The sequence below is a fragment of the Plecotus auritus genome (assembly GCF_963455305.1).
Source record: "Plecotus auritus genome assembly, chromosome: 10".
In the NCBI taxonomy this organism is placed as follows: domain Eukaryota; kingdom Metazoa; phylum Chordata; class Mammalia; order Chiroptera; family Vespertilionidae; genus Plecotus; species Plecotus auritus.
The window spans coordinates 21,222,719-21,234,524 of NC_137785.1; the positions used below are offsets into that span (position 1 = coordinate 21,222,719).

The 11,806-nt window shown below is 49.9% G+C and overlaps 1 pseudogene across 1 annotated transcript; it reads right to left on the minus strand.

The window, feature by feature from the left end:
* Nucleotides 1-357: 357 nt before the first annotated feature.
* Nucleotides 358-687, minus strand: LOC308235945 (eukaryotic translation initiation factor 1-like; annotated as a pseudogene). The gene has a single exon. The product of its transcript is annotated as a eukaryotic translation initiation factor 1-like (transcript).
* Nucleotides 688-11,806: the final 11,119 nt, after the last annotated feature.

Below are 11,806 nucleotides of genomic sequence, written 5' to 3' on the forward strand. Positions count from 1 at the left end.
ACGGCTCCCCCTAGTGGTGCCCACGCCGCTGCTGCCTCCCCGCCCTCCGCGGCTTCAGGGGAGGCTGCTCCTGGCCGACATGGGCTTGGCTGGAACATCACGTTGATGCTCTGTTTCAGGCTGGACTCTGCCAGGCGCCTACGGCTTGACCTCTGTTTCAATGAGGGACTTCAAGACTAGACAGCATGGCCCTTCAGTTTATGGCCTGAAGGAGTTACACGCGTCCAAGTTACAAGCAGACCCCAAGTGGTTACATTATACCAGCGGTGAGGTTTTCAGACTTGTGACAAGGAACAGAAGGGAAATTCTACTCATTGCAAAGAAATCCTCACTTACGCTTCCGTGAGCCCAAAGCACTTACAAGCCGTGAGCCTTCAGCTGGTCGTCCTTAGTCTGGTCTCGACGAGGAACTGGCGTATGTTCTTGTGCTGGTCGCCCTGCAGCTGAATTACTCCTCCATGTTCTGGAAGCTCAGTGACAGTCCCATTGCAGGCAAATTCCTTCTTAGAGGCCGTCACTAGCTTCCCTTTGTCGTACGAGCCCTTGGACAGTCGTGAGGGTCTTCCTGCCGTTTCTCTGTTGAATTCTTATATGGATACAATCCTCAGTGCCAGCGGGAAGCAGGTCATCACCCTTTCTTGCATCAGCAAAGGGCTCAGAAGAGTGGAGGTTCTGGATAGCGGACATACCATACAATCCCTTTTCTCCCTTTTCCTCGGTGGGAGAAGGCGGGCAGGGGCGGTGGAGCGTCGGCAGCGAGGGGGGCTCAGTGGGGAGGTTGCTGAGTCTGTGGCGGCGGCTCAGTCACGGGGGCTCAGCTTTGGTTTTGACGCAGCCCCACACTGGGTCCATGGCCCACTCGCTCACAGGGCAGGTCCTCTGTGTTCGAGCGTGATTAGGTCTCACAACAAGAGGAAACAAACGTGTATAAAGTACCTACTGTGTGCCAGGTATGGTGCTGGGGCTTTGCTGGGATCCTAGCTGCAGTTTATAGGTGAGGAAACTCCAGTTCGGAGAGGGAAAGTGACTTGCCCACGGCCACACAGCCAGAAGTGGAATCACTTCCGTTTGAACTCAGGCAGCCTGATTCCAAAGCAGGGGCACTTCTCACTGTACCAAGTGGCTTATTGCCGGCAGGATTTTTTTTCAATTAAAAAAGTTTTTTAATTGAAAAAGAAAAAAACCATAAAATTTACCATGAAGGGGTGGGGCTAGATTTTTAAAGGCAGACTAGCCTTTCTCCTAGAGAATTCATTACTCCAAGTGGGCTGGTGCCACTGCAAGATAGAGACGCTAGGGCTCACTCATCCTAAGCACATCTTACTGGTGTTCAAGGCAGGGCCTAGTGTCAAGGTGGGACAGTGAGGGCCCAGGGCGCAGCACTTAAGGTGGTGCTCACTCTCAGGTTGACCCCACACCTGCATGGCCGAGCGGGAGTGCCACCTTAAGTCCTGCACCCCAGGAGCCTTGGCCCAGCCCAGGTTCAAGGTCAAGGAGAAGTGAGATAGCTTGGCAGAGTCCCAGTCAGGGCAGGAAGAGATGGTTCTCTCAGCAGTGGTACTTAGCACAGTGACGTACAATGTGGCATAATTACTTCTCTTGGTGGTTGGGGCGGGGGGAAGAGGGCAGGGAGGCAGACTGAGGTCAGACAGAAGCCGGCACACACAAACACTGCTACAGACAAGGTTCTGAGGGAGGGGACAGGTGCCCCGGTGGGGGGCGTTCCCAGGATGGCTGCCTTTCCAGGGAAGTGATGTTAACAAGCAGGCCAGCCCCTCCTCAGAGGCCTGGGGCCTCCGCAAGCTTCTAAATTGCCACAATCCACCGGCTTCCCTTGTTCCTTAAGTTCTCGGGGAGGGGAGGTGGCGGGCGGGGGGCGGGGGGGGCGCGGCTGCTCTGTGTCATTATTAGCCCAGGATGCCTTAGTGACTCCATGTCATCTTTTTGGTTCTCAGTACCTGGTCAACAGTTTTTTACATCGCATTCTCTCTAAGAACCAGCCTGCGCCTGTCTCCTGGCGGGGCTCCTGACACAGATGACCGGTGGTCAGCCGGGCAAAGAGCAGCAGGCAGCACCGCCCAGGCAGAGGCTGGAGGGAGCGAGGCGTGTTCCAGGAGCCGGGCCAGTGGAGCTGCAGGGACGGAATGGGTGGCAGGTGGAATAAGGCGAGGCCGGCAGGTCAGCGCTGTCAGCCACGGGGGAGTCGGAAAGGGCTCCCGAGGGCCACGGGAGCCTCAGGATGTAGAGTGACTGAGGGAAGCGATCTGGTTTTATGTTCCTAAAGGTTGCCTTGGCTCCAGGGAGCCCAGCTCGTTGGAGGGGACAGGAGCAGGTGTTGGGAAGATGTGGGGGCAATGAGAAGGAGACTAGTGTTGGGGGGCTGATGACCTCACAGAGCAGCTCACACAGGTGGGGCCCCTCAGGCCGTGAGGCACAGCCTGTGTGTGGGAACCCCGGAGCAGCATTCCTGCAGTTCCCCGCGTGAGTCTTACCTGCTCTGAGCAGGACCTTGGGGTCCTTTCGGGATTTTTCATTGAGACCCGCGACAAGAAAGAGAACTGTTTGCCCCCAGGCTTCCCCTGGGCCTGTTCTTGTGCCATTCTTCTCCAGATAATGTATATTTTTAACCAACGTATTTTTAATGATTTCAGAGGTGAAAGGAGAAGGAAAGAGAGAGATAGAAACATCAACAATAAGATGGAATCATTGATCAGCTGCCTCCTGCACGCCCCCTACTAGGGATCAAGCCCGTAACCCAGGCATGTGCCCCAACTGGAAATTGAACCGTGACCTCCTGGTTCCTAGGTAGACACTCAACCACTGAGCCACACCAGCCAGGCATCCAAATAATATTTTTAAGTACATTTTAAAAAATCAGAAAAGTCTTGAGTAAGCCAGTTATATTGAATACCGTTATCAAGATATAAAAATCCAAATTTGTGATACATACCTGTGCTTGTTATCAGCACATTCGATCTTCAGAGCTGACAGGAAGTCTGATAACATTAGACTTTCCGAGTAGTGATGAGAGTCAGTGATGTGTTGAGATATCGGCTAGGACCGCAATGTGATGTGGACACATCTGAGACTCCTGTGGTGGGGAAGCCATAGGCCCCGCTGACACGCCTGCATTTAGTTGCCTACAGTTACAATGGAAGGAAATGCTAAATTTCAGTTAAAAGTGCAAATAAAGGTGTAATGTTGCTCAGCCAATTGAGTTCTGAATAGCAAGAGAGGGTCAGCATGAAAACTCACCATTCACTGTAGCACATGCCTTGCAGTATGTGTACTGTGTTATATTGAAAAATTTTATAACTACAATCCTATATAATAAAGATGTGATATGCAAATTAACCCTCACACCCTCACAATATGGCTGCCTATGACCAGGCCAGCAGGGAGGGTTAGTGAGGGATGACCAAACAACTGAACAGCAGGCTGTGTGGAGCAACCAGGCCGGCAGGGGGGTTAGTGAGAGACAACCAAATGACTGAACAGCAGGCTGCGTGGGGTGACCAGGCTGGCGGGGGGCGGGGGGAGCAGTTAGGGGCGATCATGCCAGCATGCAGAGGCAGTGAAGGGCGATCAGGCCGGCAGGGGGGGACAGTTAGGGGCGACCAGGCAGGCATGCAGATAAGCGATTAGGAGCCAGCAGTCCAGGATTGTGAGAGGGGTCCTGGATTGGAGAGGGTGCAGGCTGGGCTGAGGGGACCCCCCCCCCCCCATGCATGAATTTCATGCACCAGGCCTCTAGTTTTAAATAAAAAGTAAAACAACACAGTTGCAAAGATAATGTACAACTGTTATGCAGAGCATAGTGCCTGTTTTACGGGGACGCATGTGTCAGAGTTAACCATCTGCGTTAAATCCTAATATATAAAAACCCTGGGTCGAAACAACCAGTAAAGACTGAGGCTCGACCAACCGGAAGTCAGCAGTGCCCCAGCACTGACTGCTGAGGGGACTGCAAATCAGGGCCAGAGAGAGGCCTGAAGAGAGAAGCAGGGACTGATCTGTTGCCTCTGTGGCAGCTTTTGATCAGCACTTGCTTCTCTCTTTCTCTCCCAGTCTGGCCAGCAGCTGGGCCTCCATTTCTCTCCAGGCCTCCACCGGGGCTGCTGATCTGCCCTGCCTTTCTGATCAGGCCCCGTTGATAGGCCCAGAGATGCTGACTGGCATAGGAACTGACCAATCAGAACCAAATGTGGGTGCTGTCCCATGCACCTAACAGTTGCCAGTTTGATTCCTGGTCAGAACACATGCACGGGTTGTGGGCTCAGGATGGGCTGTGCAGGAGGCAGTGGATGTTTCTCTCTCCCTCTCCCTTCCTCTCTCTCTAAAAATCAATAAAGAAAACATCTTTAAAAGAAAATTAAAAGAATTTAAAAAATACATGGTCATACTTGTAAAAAATAAGGGTTCCCTGTTGGGAACCCCACAGCTGCATGCTTGTCTCCTGGACTAGTGCCCAGAGCTGGCCGCTGAGGAGGGCGTGCGGATGGGGCCTCCCTTCCCGGGTTGGTCAGAGCACTTAGGAAACGCGAGGCTCGTGTTGACCTGGAGCTGTACAGGGTGACTTAGTTCATATCTGTGGGGATAGAAAATCTATTCTGTTGAGTATTTAAGGGGCTATACTTGTTTTCTTTTGTGTTTGGAGCCTTTGTACTTTTTCATGTTCAGTACATCAACAAGCAAATTTGAAGGGGGAAAAGGCATAATTCCCACCCCTTCGCCCCCCAGCTGTATTAATCAGCTCAGGCTGCCATAGCAAACCCCACAGGCTGTGTGTCTAGAACAACAGGCATTTCTTTCTCAGTTCTGGAAGCCCAAGACCAAGGTGCCTGGTGAGGACCCACTCCTGACTGTCCCTGACCCCCACAGCTCTAGGGGTGGTCCCTCAATCCCACCTAAGCCAGTGCCTAGATTCCATCTCCATTCCCACCGGGGCTTGGGAATAGGCACCACAGATATAGGGTGTCCCCCAAAAATGTATACACACACTTGGAATCATCAGAAAGGCAGTGTTTATTAAAATACATTTCATTTTCAAAATCGAGCTATCGGTGTTGACTTTTGCATGCATTTGGGGGACACCCTGTACATTGAGCTGATGCGAACTTGGGCTCGGGGCTTTCATGGAACTGGGAGCTCTTATCTCCTTTTGGATGGGAAGCTGGGAGAAAGGAAATGTGAAGCTTTTGTGAGAGAAAGGCTGCCTGAAGGCAAGCCCCCCAAAAACAGAGGGGTGAGATGGAGAAGCGAAGCCCTGACGACAGCGAGAACCTGGATGCAGCCGTGACTGCAGCCCTGGACTTTGAATTACACGAGCTGACCATTTCCCTTTTGGTTGAAGCCCGTTTGAGTTGACTGTCCTCTCACTTGCAACCAAAAGATTCCAATTTCACGGCAACAGACTCCACCCACAGCAGTAAGGAGGGTGATGAGGGTGACAACCAGGAGGCAAGTCTGGAACAGGAGCGGGGAAAGAACTGGATCGCTGTGAATAACGGCAGGAAGCGGCATTTGAATTTTGAGCGGAGGAAGGAGGAGCCGAGACTGGGCACTGTGTGAAGGAAGGGAAGATGGAAGGGCTGCTTCTTCCACAGCAAAAGTGTCTGATCGTAACCCCAACACTAGTTATGAATTTCAGGAAGAATGCTGTGTGGTGGAACCTTTTCCCTATTGTTCCATGAATGTTCAGTAAAGGGTACAGGAATCATTAAACGCTTGTTGTGAATCAACCTGTCAAACTCAAAGGCTAACATGGGCCAAACAAACCAGGTTTCAGTTTACGTGGGCCACAAAAAAACAAAAGCTTCAATTTTCATAGAAACATAGGTTTCTTTAGATAGCAACATGCTGAATACAAAGGGCTGAAATAAATGAGTAATCGTTAACATGGAATAATAGAACATTTTAATAAAAATTAATATTTTTTCTTGAACATTAACTTACCAGACACTGAATAACTGCACAAATTAATAAGTGTAACACAAATAAACCTATTTTTTCTTGTTCTCCGAAAGCGAAATATTTCCTGTTGCTCACACCAAACAAGTCAGTACAAGACTAATGACGTGGCCATCGGCTGCTAAAATATCCGCTGTTAGTATTAGTGGAGAGAAATGGTGCGTCTGTGCATAAGGCACATAAGGGAAATGAATGCAACGCGATTATAGTAATCAGTCATTAGCGAACGTTGTAGTTCGTTAATAATTATGTATAACAGGATATTGTAAAAATTAAGTTACGAAGTTTTTATTAAAACATTTCTTACATACTGTTATATTGACTGGGCCGCAAAAATACTCGTTGTGGGCTGCATGCAGCCTGTGGGCCGCGAGTTTGACATGCGTGCTGTTAACGAACCCTAGCGGAGGGGCTGGGTTTTGTATCTGGGCCACTGCAGGGCTGAACTAGAAGAGGTGTGTCCAGCTACAGGTGGTGGTGTGGGTTCCTTTTTGTCCTCCCTGACCCAACGCCAAGGTGCCCATCTGTGGTCTGGCATTCCTCGTCCTCTTCCCGCTGATTGGACAGGAAGGGCATGCGACTTGGTGCTGACCTAGAAGAAAGGGGTTGCCAGAAACCTCCCATGATGGCCGGTAGCCACACGAATCTTTCTTCCCCTAAGTTCCAGTAACCCTCAGTGCTGCCCCTAAATATCTCTGCCTTTGACCTTCTGTCTCTCCCAGCTTAAATTTTGCTGAATTCCACCCAAAAACAAAACACGAAAAGCCAATAATGTATTCAAAATATTTAACAACCAGGATGACATGGGCACTGACCAGTGAATGGCTACTGGCCACAGACAACTGACCATACGGTAAATACCAGGTGGCTATCAACCCCATGTACACGCCCTGTTGTGGACGGTATGGACTGCTTCATGGGATACAGAGAAAACGATGCACACCTATTGCTTGCAGTGTAGGCAGTCGGGCAGGTCCTATAGGAAAATGTAGGTACATCTAGAATACAAGGGTTTCACAGTGTCCCTGAGGCTCTGACCTTGGCTTCAGGTTAGAATCAGGTGGGGGGAGCGGGGGGGGGGGGGTCTTTGTGTGGACTCTGATTCAGGGAATCCCGGTTAGCATGGGGGTGTGGGTCTTAACAAAGAGCCATAGGTTGAGAAGCTCTGCTTTCAGCCATTCATTTGGAAGCTGACTTTAGCCGCCAGACCTTACTCTTGAGCTTCCTGCATGCAATACGATTTGACTGTCTGTCGGAATAAGATAGCCTATTAAAAGGTGCTTCCTTCCTTTTTCTTCTTTACTGCTTAGAAGGGTGCAGGTGTCTCAAGGAGAAACATGAGTATGCTTCTGAGGCGACACAATGTCCCAAAATAAAGGACCTCATGACCCCTCGAAACTGTAGCAGTAAAGTGAATGACAGGATCCTAAAGAAACTTCTGCTAACTGCTAAAGTCGGTCAGAGAAAGTCGCAATTAATGGCTCCTTGGGGAAGTGTGGTCACAGACAAAGCCAGCCTTCTGGCTAACGGGAGGTAGAAAGTTCTTTCAGGCCCCTTAGAAATGCGGCATCTGCTCCTAGGACAGGGGTCGGCAAACTCATTGGTCACCAGAGCCAAATATCAACAGTACAACGATTGAAATTTCTTTTGAGAGCCAAATTTTTTAAACTTCTTCTAACGCCACTTCTTCAAAATAGACTCGCCCAGGCTGTGGTATTTTGTGGAAGAGCCACACTCAAGGGGCCAAAGAGCCGCATGTGGCTCGCGAGCCGCAGTTTGCCGATCACAGTCCTAGGAGACACCCTTGTACCACGTGAGGGCTGTGGCCTGGAAAGCCCCAGGCCCCTTCTGGCCTTGCCTCCTCCTCCCCAGCACCAAACCATAACTCCCAGAAGACACCGAGGCCGGAAGCAGAAGTTCACTGGCGGATGTGGACATGCTGCATTCTGGGAGGTGTAGTCCACAGAAGCCGGGAGAGCATGTGAGTGGTGCATTCTGAGGAAGGTACTTTTCAAGTAGTCTGAGACCCAGGTGTTGGTGAGCTGGGTGCCTAACGCCAAGGCAGGGGAGTAACAGTTTTTGGATTATAGTTAATGTGTAGGGTTTGCTTTTGTCTCTCTGGACGCCCAGCACCCAAAGAGAGGGAAATAAAAGCTATACACATTCTGTGGTGGCAAGAAGATCTGAATTGGTATCCCTCACTCAAGGTCAACTTAAACTGGCCACTTTATCTCCCTGTAAAATGGGCATATTAGTAATTCACACTTCACAGTCTTGGTAACAACTATCAAGCAACTAGCGAGTGCTTAACGCACCTAACTGCGTAACCAATCTCTTTTTGAATCGTGGCACCTTACAGAGCAAACAGATGTGTTTTGTGACAAAGAACAAGAATTCTGCTCCGGAAGAGCAGGTTGTCTTTGGAAGATAGGATTTCTCTCCAATTCCAGCCAAAACTCACAGGGGAAAATGTAAGGAAGTCTTGTCATACAGGCTCAGCAAAAATGTACGACCTTGCTGACTAGGACATAGTGAATCGAAGTTAAAGTAAGACAAGCTGTTGCGGCCACGGTCCTCATACAGTATTAGTAAGAATGGATATCCTGTAGAAAGGGCAGTTTCTGGAGGTGCAGTGCCTCCACTTATTGGCATTTATCCTTCAGACACACTATCAGGGGTGGGCAAACTTTTTGACTCGAGGGCCACAATGGGTTCTTAAACTGGACCGGAGGGCCGGAACAAAAGCATGGATGGAGTGTTTGTGTGAACTAATATAAATTCAAAGTAAAGGAGCAGAGGGGAGAGCAAGAGAACCCTCCGCTCTTTCGGCTCCGTGGGCCGGATAGAACAGCCAAACGGGCCAGATCCGGCCCACGGGCTGTAGTTTGCCCACGGCTGCACTAGATCTTCAAGATGACAAAAGATGAATATTTATTGTAGCACTGTTTGTAAAATATATGATTGGAAATCATCTAGACATCTATGGATAGAGGATAAGTAACATAACTTGTGGTATATCCATACGCTGGGATACTGTGTTGCCATGAAAAATAATGAGGTGTAACATTACCTAAATAGTGAGGTGTGATATTACCTATGCAACATTCCTGTAAAACATGTTTAACCTAAATCTGTGAGGAACATTTCAGAGAAATCCAAATTGAGGGTTATTTTGCAAAACTGGTATAGACACTCAAAAAATGTCAAGATCATAGAAGAGAAAATAGGCTTGGAACTGTTCTTGATTAAAGGAGACTAAAGAGACATGATCAGTAAATGCAAGGGGTGAGCCTTAATTGGAGCCTGATTTTTTATAAAGGACTTTTTAAGTAGATAGTAGGAGAAATTTGACTATGGGCAATATATCCTATATAATAAAAGAGTAATATGCAAATTAACCATCACTCCACTACACCCACAAGCCATGCCCACAAGCCACGCCCATCAGCCAATCAGGAGCAAATATGCAAATAAACCCAACCAAGGTGGCTACGGCCACAGAGAGCAGGAGGGAGGCTTGGGTTTCCCCGACGATGGAGGAAGCCAAGCTTTCCGCCTGCCTTTGCCGGCCTCCACTCAAGGCTACAAAGTTTCAATGATAGAAGATACATAAACCCAAACAGAAATGGCAGCGGCAGCCATGGAGCTGGAAAGAGCAGGAGGCTAGGGTTGCCCATGGCGATGGAGGAAGCCAAGCTTTCCGCACACCCTGGCCTGCTTTGGCCTCCGCTTAAGGCTACAAAGTTTCAATTATAGAAGATACATAAATCCCCCCAAAAATGGCTGCCACCACGGAGCAAGCAGAAGGCTTGGCTCTGCTCCAGGCTACAAAGTTTCAATTGTAGAAGATAAATAAACCCCAGATACCAGGGCCTCCGCTTGGGTCGCCAGGGGGCGTGGCCGGCCTGCAAACCATCACAGGCCCCTCGCCCAGGCCACCCCACGCCCCAAGGGAACCCCCACCCTGATTCGGGACACCCTTCAGGGCAAACCAGCCGGCCCCCATCCATGCACCAGGCCTCTATCCTATCTAATAAAAGAGTAATATGCAGATTGACCATCACTCCAACACACAAGATGGCTGCCCCCATGTAGACAATGATCCTGTCCCCATGTGGACACAAGATGGCCACCACAAGATGGCCAGCAGGGGAGGGCAGTTGGGAGGGACCAGGCCTGCAAGGGAGGGCAGTTGTGGGCGATCAGGCCAGCAGGAGAGGGCAGTTGGGAGGGACCAGGCCTGCAAGGGAGGGCAGTTAGGGGCGATCAAGCCTGCAGGGGAGGGCAGTTAGGGGTGACCAGGCCGGCAAAGGAGGTAAGTTGGGGGCGACTGGGCCTGCAGGGAAGGGCAGTTGTGGGGGGGACCCAGGCCTGCAGGGGAGGGCAGTTAGGGGCAAACAGGCTGGCAGGGGAGCAGTTAGGCATTAATTAGGCTGGCAGGGGAGAGGTTAGGGGGTGATCAGGCTGGCAGGCAGAAGGGGTTAGGGGCAATCAGGAAGGCAGGCAGGCGAGCGGTTGGGAGCCAGCAGTCCTGGATTGTGAGGACTAAACGGGCAGTTGGACATCCCTCGAGGGGTCCTAGATTAGAGAGGGTGCAGGCTGGGCTGAGGGACCCCCCCCCCCCGTGCACAAATTTTGTGCACTGGGCCTCTAGTATTAGATAATAGTATTGTACTACTATTGAGTTTCCTGAATGTGATCACTGTATTGTGGCCATGTAGGAGAATACCCTTCTTCCTAGGACTTACCTGCTGAAGTATATAGGATTGAAATATTAACGCTTATTACGTTATTTAGAAAAAAAGAGAGAGAAGCAGATAAAGCAAATGTGGCATGTAGTAATAATTGGTGAATCGAAGTTTTAAAATGTGGTTGTTCATTTTCCTATTCTTGCAATTCTTTACTAATACTGAAAATTTTCAAAGTAAAAGGAATGGGCTCCATATCTATATATATAAAAGCCTAAGTGACTGACCGTCCAACTGGCAGCTATGATGCTCAATGACCACCAGGGGGCAGATGCTCAATGCAGGAGCTGCTGAGCTGTGTTGACTTGGCAGCTGCGGTTCTCAGGTGATGCACCCGGAACCAGAGAGGAGGGAGCCCGATTCTGGGTTACGTCACCCAAGAACCACCCTCTTGCAATCCGGGACCCCTTGGGGGATGTCAAAGAGCCGGTTTCAGCCCAATCCCCACAGGCCAGGCCGAGGGACCCCACCGGTGCACAAATCTATGCACCAGGCCTCTAGTGTAGCTATAAGGGAAAAGCTTCAAAAACAGTGGTAATTAAAAAATAACACCAAAAAACACAGTGCAGAGCCAAATGCATAGAATGCTGCATTTTTGTGGAAATGCACAAAAGACTGACCTAGGAAGAAAACACAAGAAATAGGTGACTAAGGCTGCCTCTGGGGAGGGGAACTGGGTGGCCAAGTGTGTGTGTGTGTGTGTGTGTGTGTGTGTGTGTGTGTGTGTGTGTGTGTGTGTGGTGGGAAGGAGGCTCACTTCTCACACTCTTTTAGACCTTTTGAATTTTGTATCATGTGCATGTATAACCTACTCAGATAAGAAAATAATAACTTTAAAGAAGACTATTTTGGGGAAAGCACTTGTGGTCAGAAAACCCCAGACTGGGCTCCCCGATTCCCCAGCTGTAGGCCGGACAGCAAACCCAAAACAGAAGGAAGGAAAACCAGTTACTTTCACATCCTTTCCCACATCTGATCCTCATCACAGCCCAGCGAGCAGGCAGGTTTGATCGGGCCCATTTCACGGATCAGGAAAACGGCTCAGGGAGTCTTGGCAGCCTGTCTGAAGTCACAGTGAGACACAGTCA